Source organism: Equus asinus, chromosome 22 (genome assembly GCF_041296235.1).
Source record: "Equus asinus isolate D_3611 breed Donkey chromosome 22, EquAss-T2T_v2, whole genome shotgun sequence".
NCBI lineage: Eukaryota > Metazoa > Chordata > Mammalia > Perissodactyla > Equidae > Equus > Equus asinus.
In genome coordinates this window covers 45,572,811-45,580,020 of record NC_091811.1, presented here as the reverse complement: position 1 = coordinate 45,580,020, position 7,210 = coordinate 45,572,811, and the positions used below count along the sequence as shown (strand labels likewise).

At 45.6% G+C, this 7,210-nt stretch overlaps 1 protein-coding gene across 1 annotated transcript in view; it reads left to right on the top strand.

Annotated features, from left to right (window-relative positions):
- The first annotated feature begins 283 nt into the window (after positions 1 to 283).
- Positions 284 to 7,210, top strand: part of PRICKLE1 (prickle planar cell polarity protein 1) — a 103,446-nt gene continuing 96,519 nt past the window's right edge. The window contains exon 1 of the mRNA XM_014864260.3: positions 284 to 564. The gene's annotated coding sequence lies outside the window, so the exon portion shown is untranslated. The remainder of the gene's footprint in view (positions 565 to 7,210) is intronic.

The window sequence follows — 7,210 nt, the reverse complement described above, 5'->3', positions numbered from 1 at the left end:
AAAAAAGGCAGAAAATCGGGGGCGGGGCAGAGGAGAAGAGGGAGCTGCCCTTGAGAGCCGGGGCTGCGCCTGGGTGAACTTCGTCCAGTCGCTAACCCGACCCCAGTTCAGCCCTGCCGGCCGCGCAGAGCCGTCCTGCCCGGCTCGCCGCCCGCCCGTGCGCCCGGAGGCGCGCACCGACCTCGCCTCTCGGGGCCGAGCCGGGGGCGTGTGCGCGCGCCCGGGCCCGGCTCCCGCCGCGGTGTCCGCGCTCCGCGTTTTCGCTCGCGCCGGCCCGGCGGCCGGGGGCGGGTGCTCGGCGGTCGGAGCGCACCCCGCCTCGGCCCGCTGCGCGCGCCGCCTCCCGCGGCCCCGCCGCCCGACAGCGCTCCCCGAGCATGCCCGCCGCGCGCCGCCGCCGCCGCTGACTTCCCCGAGGGCCGCCGCGCCGGCACGGCCGCTTTCTGGGCTCCCGATGCTGCGCGTGCTGCCCGCCCGCGCCCAGCCCTGACGCCGCGGCCCCAGCCCCGCAGACCCGGCGCGCCGCCGAGGACCGTCCCGCCGAGGTTCCTGTCCCTGGCGCGGGTGAGTGGCAGCCGGGCTCTGAGCGGGTTCTGCAGAGGGGCTGCGGGCGCGGTGGAGGCAGAGGGGGACGAGCGCCGCAGGGGAAGGGCCAGGCACCTTCGATGTCACTGCGGGGAGTCTGTGACACCCAGGCTGGGTCAGTGTCGCAGAAAACAAGGGAGAAGGGTATAATCGGTTTGCTGTGCTGTGTAGACCGTGAAAGCAGATACTGGCTGCAGCACTAAGAGGGCTTCGCATAGGCTGCCCGCATGGCTCCTGTTTGCTGCATCACAACCAACTCTTCCCTTGATTTTCCTCTGCGTGGAAACCCGTTCCGTGGCCCCAGAGTTGGGGCGATGCGGGGCGCGGGGAGGCCAGGGTGCGTTGGCATGGGTCCGCCGCTTAGGATCGCCTGTCACCTACTGGCGTCCGGAGGCAGGGTGCTGATTCTCTCCTAACGCTCCGGGGAGAGGGCCGATTGCTTTTTGCCAGGGGTGCATCACCCCCCCGTCCCCGACCTCCCACCGCAGCGATACTGTTTTCTGAATGTAGCACGTATAAGGGAAAAAATGGGAACGTCTTCCTCCCTTTAGGCAGAAGAAGTTGAAGAAACTGGGAGTATGTTAATAATTAGCGGGACCGGGACTCAGGATGCAGCAGAAAGCTGTTAAATTTTCATTACCCTCTAAGAAAAACAAACGGCATCGTCAGTGACTGTTGGCGGTGCCGTGTTATTTTTGGGACTTTGGGAAAATTGTCCACAGATTGTCTCTGGGAGGCTGAAGGACGAGCTGGGGGATGAGGGAGTATGGCTGGCACCGCGCTGAGTTCCAGCTTGCCTAAGGAGGATTCAGAATCACAAGCCAAACACGTTTGGTTGCTGATTTTGAAAAGAGTCTGGGAGGCAGAACCGCGGCCGTGAACAAGGTGAAGTACACACCATGGGAACCTGCCTGAAGGGAAAGAACATGTAAAGATCTTGCCTCCCCGGGAGGAGTTCAGATGCATTTATGCTGTAAAAGGCATGCATATGTAAGTGGCTTTTAGGATGAATTTTATGAACGACAGATTATACATCATGAAATGGTATGTGTGCGTGCCGTACAGTTTTGTCTGCCTCCTAATTTTAATCAGTACTTCGGAAGGCTGTGTCTGCAGTTGATGTTATATAATTGGTGTGGTTCACCATCAGATATTTTTAAATGTACTTTTGGAGTGAAGGGAACTTCCATCCATCCCTTCAGACAGGCCCAAGCTATAGACGGGTGAGAGTTGCTGAATGTTTGTCCTGGTTGGCTCCAGATGTGTGAGCTCAGCTGTTGCCTGTCACTTAGGTGACAACTGGCCTTTTCCCACTAAGCCTTTGCTGTCTCCATTCTCCCTAGTGAAGTGTCAATGTTCCGCCGCCTTCTATTATCAGCAGTGGACTCTAGCCCCTTGGGGGGGCGGCAGCCTTGTTTGACCATCCCCAACAATATATCTGTTTTCAGACTCCAGGAAGGGGAAAAGAAAAATCCCATGACAGCAAGACAGATACATTTCGAATGGAGCACCAACTTAATCCAAAGATTCTGCTTTAATCAAGACAGCTCTGGAAGGATGACGCAATATTTCTCAAGCCTTTTTCTCTGGAACAATATTTACTCCCACCAGGGGATTTTAAACTCAAACAGCAGCCATTTATCTTGCTGTCTGGTGGGGCTCGGTTCAGTTTGCTTCCAATGTGGTCCTAGCCTAGGTGGCTGGGCTTGGCCTGGGATGGGAATCTGTCATTGTAGCCCAGCTGGAGCTTGAAGAAAGCAAAATACAGCACCTGCTGGTACCAGGGGGTTTCTAAATGCCATCAACTGGCGAGTCAGGAAACACAGAAGGAGATATTTTACAAGCTCTTCCAGAAATGTTTATACAAAGGATTTAAAGGTTAACAATCCATGTGCTCTACATATTAAAACGAAAAGGTGCTAGAAATAAATGGACATCAGCCAGTTAAGAGTTAGCATACTTGCTGATGAACTCGAAAATACCTGTTTTAATAAGTCATGGCTAACAGTGGTGACTCATTATTGTGAATAAGGGAAGGGAAGGGAGGGAGGGAGGGAGGAAGGAAGGAAAGTAGGAAGGAAGGAAGGAATAGTGGGGCGGGAGATGGGGAGGGGGGGAGGAAGGAGACAGGAAAAATTGGATAGTGCATAGAGGTAGCCATATTGACGTGAGTGAATGGTTTAGTAAATTAATTTTTCCATCCTAATTTGGTACTAATTGGTGATTTATCACTGAATGAGCCTGTTGGTTCATAGGTTTTTTAAAAGAAAAGTGATATATTTTACCAAAGTGACAGATTCAATCAGTTCTGCCAGCAATACTAATGAAACTTAAAAAGTTTCTCATGTTTTTATAATCAAGGTCCCTGGAACCACCATTTGTCTCTATAATAAAGGGGGTTGTAATGGGTCAGCTTGGGTCACCCAAATAAAATCTAATATCAGCGGGGGAGAAAAAATAACGCTGATAGGGTTAATAGATAAACTATTAAGTTTAGAGTCAGATGTGGGTAAAAATCTGGTTTTCCTAATATCCTCTCCTATGATAACAATGAAAAGACACAAAAGAAAGAAAGGTTCAATTTTGAAGTTTCTTTAAGGATTTTTAAAAGTGTGCTAAAATCTAAGTTTTAAAAAGTAATATCATTAAGAGAATTTCTCTAAAACCTTTTATAGTTACTTGAAAACAAAACACAAAGAGTTGAGTATTATGAGTGATTGTTCATAATACTCAAGAAATGGAACAAGAATTTTAAAAAATTATTTTCCAGTCATTAAGTAACTGTTTTAGTGGCATATACCTATAGTTTGAGTTGTCCAATTTAATGGAAAATGATTTTCAGGAAATATTATCACTATTCTAGTTACTACAGTTAATTTCCTGGTTAAAGTCGTTTATGAAAAGTAAATTTTTCCTTTTAAAGAAGGAAAGTAATTTAAAAAATCAAAGTGATTCTCATCTGTGCATGGAAATGTTAAGTATACCACTTGACCAGGATACACTCCTTTTCCTTGGAAGAAACAGCTCTCTTTTTTTCCTCCAGTTTATGTGAAATAATACCAATTGTTTAACTCTTATTAGTGTGAGAATATTCAATTTGCTTAAATCCAGGTGTAATTATTCCACAATAAAGAGGAGTTAAGAAAGTGAATGAGTTGTGCTTCTTGGTTGGTGTTTTAAGGGACTATGACTGCTTTTTCTTCTGGGCACAGAAGAAAGTGTTACCATATTGTGCACTGATATCTTTAGAAGGTCGCTGTGAGCAAGTGAGTTGGGAGAGGAGAGTACAGCAGTGCGGGTGCCAAGTCCAGCATCAGTGCAGTTCCTCGAAGCCTCCGGCAGCATATGGAGCCAGCGCTCCAGAACAGAGTACGAGGGACCGAGATGGCATTGGGGAAACAGCAACAGTCCCCTGCTTCTGGACTTCTCCATCCCTGGACACACCCAAGGGTAGCACTTCAGCTCCCCCAGGAACCAGTAACCACACCTTGTTTATGGCCATGCCAAACTGAAGTCACAGAGGTTAACTACATGTGTGTTGGGGAAGGAACATTTTGAAACAGTGGAAAAGACCTGGCCAGAAATTGCTCGGGGGCCCCACCTAAGCTTTTGTTTCCTTTATTCTCCTCTCTCCTGGAGGGATGAGGGGAAGAGACATGCTTTACACGTTGAGGCACGCTGATGTCATGACACTTCTGGCACAGAGATATGACAGAATAATCGGATCACTTTCCTATGTGCCAGCATGACACAATTTTTCCAAGAACCGTTCCTGAGCCAGTGGTCCACTGGCACAGACTATTTCCAGTTACTAGGGGGGACCAGACCTCTCAAAGGGAATGTAGTGGTTCTTCCTGTGTCTCTGTTTTGTGCGCTTGTTTAAACAAAACTAAAGGTATTTTGGTCACTTATGAAGAGACCTCTCTAAGAACAAGAATGATCGCCCAGCCTGAACTGATTAGACCTATCTAGGTTCATTTCCCTATAAAGAGAGATTTTAAAATTAAAAATAAAAATGGCACCAAGGCGGAAGCCAATGTAACCATTTTAAAACTTAGAGCTGTAAACTAGCAAGCAGCCATCATTTACATTTACTTAACTCCCGCTCCACTCCTTCATAAGTTGGGTCCTAAGTGAGCCTGAAAAACAACTGACCAATTAAACTGGAGTTGCATTTTTCTCACTGGTAGATTTGGGCTGAACTCTTGGAAGAGATGCCTTCCGTTTCTAGTGGATTACACTTTAGGAAAAAAAAAAAGTTGAGGCTGTGTTATTTCAGTTGTTCTAATCCTGAAGTCATGTACTCCTTTCTAAGAGTTTTGTCCCAGTGACTGATTTATAGCACCCACCAGCTTTTGCTTTGTGTATGGGTCTCTGTTGGGTCTCTGGAAAGAAAGATTTGTCAATACTCGGGTGAAAATATTGCAGTCAGATGCAGACCCGGAGTAGACGTCCGCAGCCCGCTCACTCAGCTGCCCTTCTTTTCTCTGAGGCACAGATCCCACAGCTCGCAATTATGGTCTTTGACTTTGGTAACAATTCTGTTTGAAATGTTTCCAATTACACACAATATTGGCGGCATGGAGCAGCTGCATGCCAAAAAGCATTGGGAAGTGTGTTCCAAGAATCAGGCTGTGATTGCTTTTAATTTAAATAAAGGCTATTTGGTTTCCTGTGAAGTTTTTTACAACCACCTCCCCCCCACCATGTTTGTTGCCTTTTAAAAAAAAGTCTGATATAAAGTAGCCACCACTTCATGTGAGACAGCATTGGCCCGGGTTTTGTGGGATGGCCAGTTGCCTTTGCAAGTGTAGAACAAACTGTTCAGTAAAGGAAATTTTAAAGAAACGTGGTACAGCTGCTTAGATTTCCCCAAAGAAAAGAAGAAAAGCTTATCTAATAGCATATTGTAAGTTGCAAATGTTTTCAAGTTTTTCCCCCTCCTTTTTTAGAGATCTGTCATTATAATTACCTTTTTAGGTCACTGGAGAGGGTGTATGGTCTTTCCTTCAAATTCTATTTTTCTTTTTGTGAGCCTGTGAACATGTATTAAAAACACATTAAAAGGGTATAAAGGGGTCAGTAAGAATATTCCTAAAATGGTGGGGGTGTGGGGGAGGCACCAGCAAATAATTGCACCATTCTACAGCAACCAAACCCTCCAGATCTGCCCCCTCTGTGAGCTTGAAATCTCTGAACAGTGAAACCTTTTAAAACAGTAGTGGTTTAAATCTTTTAATAGTTACCAGATATACTTGACTTATTAAATCTGAAAATAAGAAAGTATACACTCTCGGGACTTGGGGTGAAGGGGTTGGTTACAGGACTGGGGGGTTCTGTTTCCAGGATGGTTGGTTGGCTCATTTGAAACATAACACCTAGGACTAGAGGATAGCCAATAACTGAGGTGCTAAGATGGTCCTCATTAAGGTGTTTTCACATAGGCTCTTTCAATCCTGGCAAAAACATCCTCTAGAATGTAGTGCTTCTTTGAGTTGAACAGTAGTTGACTTGCATAAATGCCAACATCTCTTCTGGCATTTTTGGAAATCTTCCATCGTGTAATAAATAGTGCTGTATAATCCAAATTTGTAAATGCCATGTTTCATGTAGCCCCTGTAGAGACAGCTGAAATTAACCCAGGCTGCTAGGGATCATTGAGTTCCTGGAGGTTAGGTTACTGCCTTCATCCAAAGTATTACCCCTAATGAACGAGAGTGGAGGCCTTTGATCAAATCTTGGAGGTGTGAGGCTGGCCTTAAGTATAGCAGTGTACTGTGAAGAAGTGCCCACCAACCAATGCTCGGACTTTTTCTTTATCTTTGGAAGCTGTCTTTCAATTCAGCAAACCTTCTAAGAGGAAATTTGCTCAGCTCGAGGTAAAGTGAGGTTTATGTTGCTGTACCAGCTGAGCACACCAGCCTGCCTGTCAGACACCCACCCCACCCAGGTCCATTGCTATAGTGATAAAGCCCACAGTAACTGTGGTTGAAATAGAAAGTCTATTAAAACCCTTTTCTATATTGGCCAGCTCCTCTGCCGTAGTTAAAATGCTGTCTTCTGAATGCACGTGCTCTTGTGCATATGCACACATACGCACACCCCCCCCACTCTTTCAGTCTAATAATAGTAACCTGATTTAGACCATGTTATAGTTTCACCAAAGGAATTTGTATTTCTTTTTTTCTTTTATCTCGCTGATAAGCAAATAATATGGTAATCTTCTGAAGAAACTCATAACTTGTTAACTGTAATTGATATTTCCAACTATGTAATTTACATGCTTGAATAATCTAAGTTAGGATCTGTAAAAGAGCTAGGTAGTGTGGCATTTTGTTTTGCTTTAAAATATCTCTTCCAAACAATTTAGGGAACTGTTAGATTGTATGTAAGAAGGCTGCTTAGTGCTCTAGTGTTGAAATACTTGTTATAATGTGTGTCGAAAAGAGACCCATTTTAAATTCTTCTGTGACTATGTAATTAATAAGTATGTTCAGTGCTTGAAGTATATGCATGTTACATAACTTTTAGAAAGAGATAAAGTTAGGTCTGCAGTGCATTAGGGAATCACAGATGTTTCTTGTAAGAAAATACATATGCTTCATAGGAATTTTGAACTGCTTTC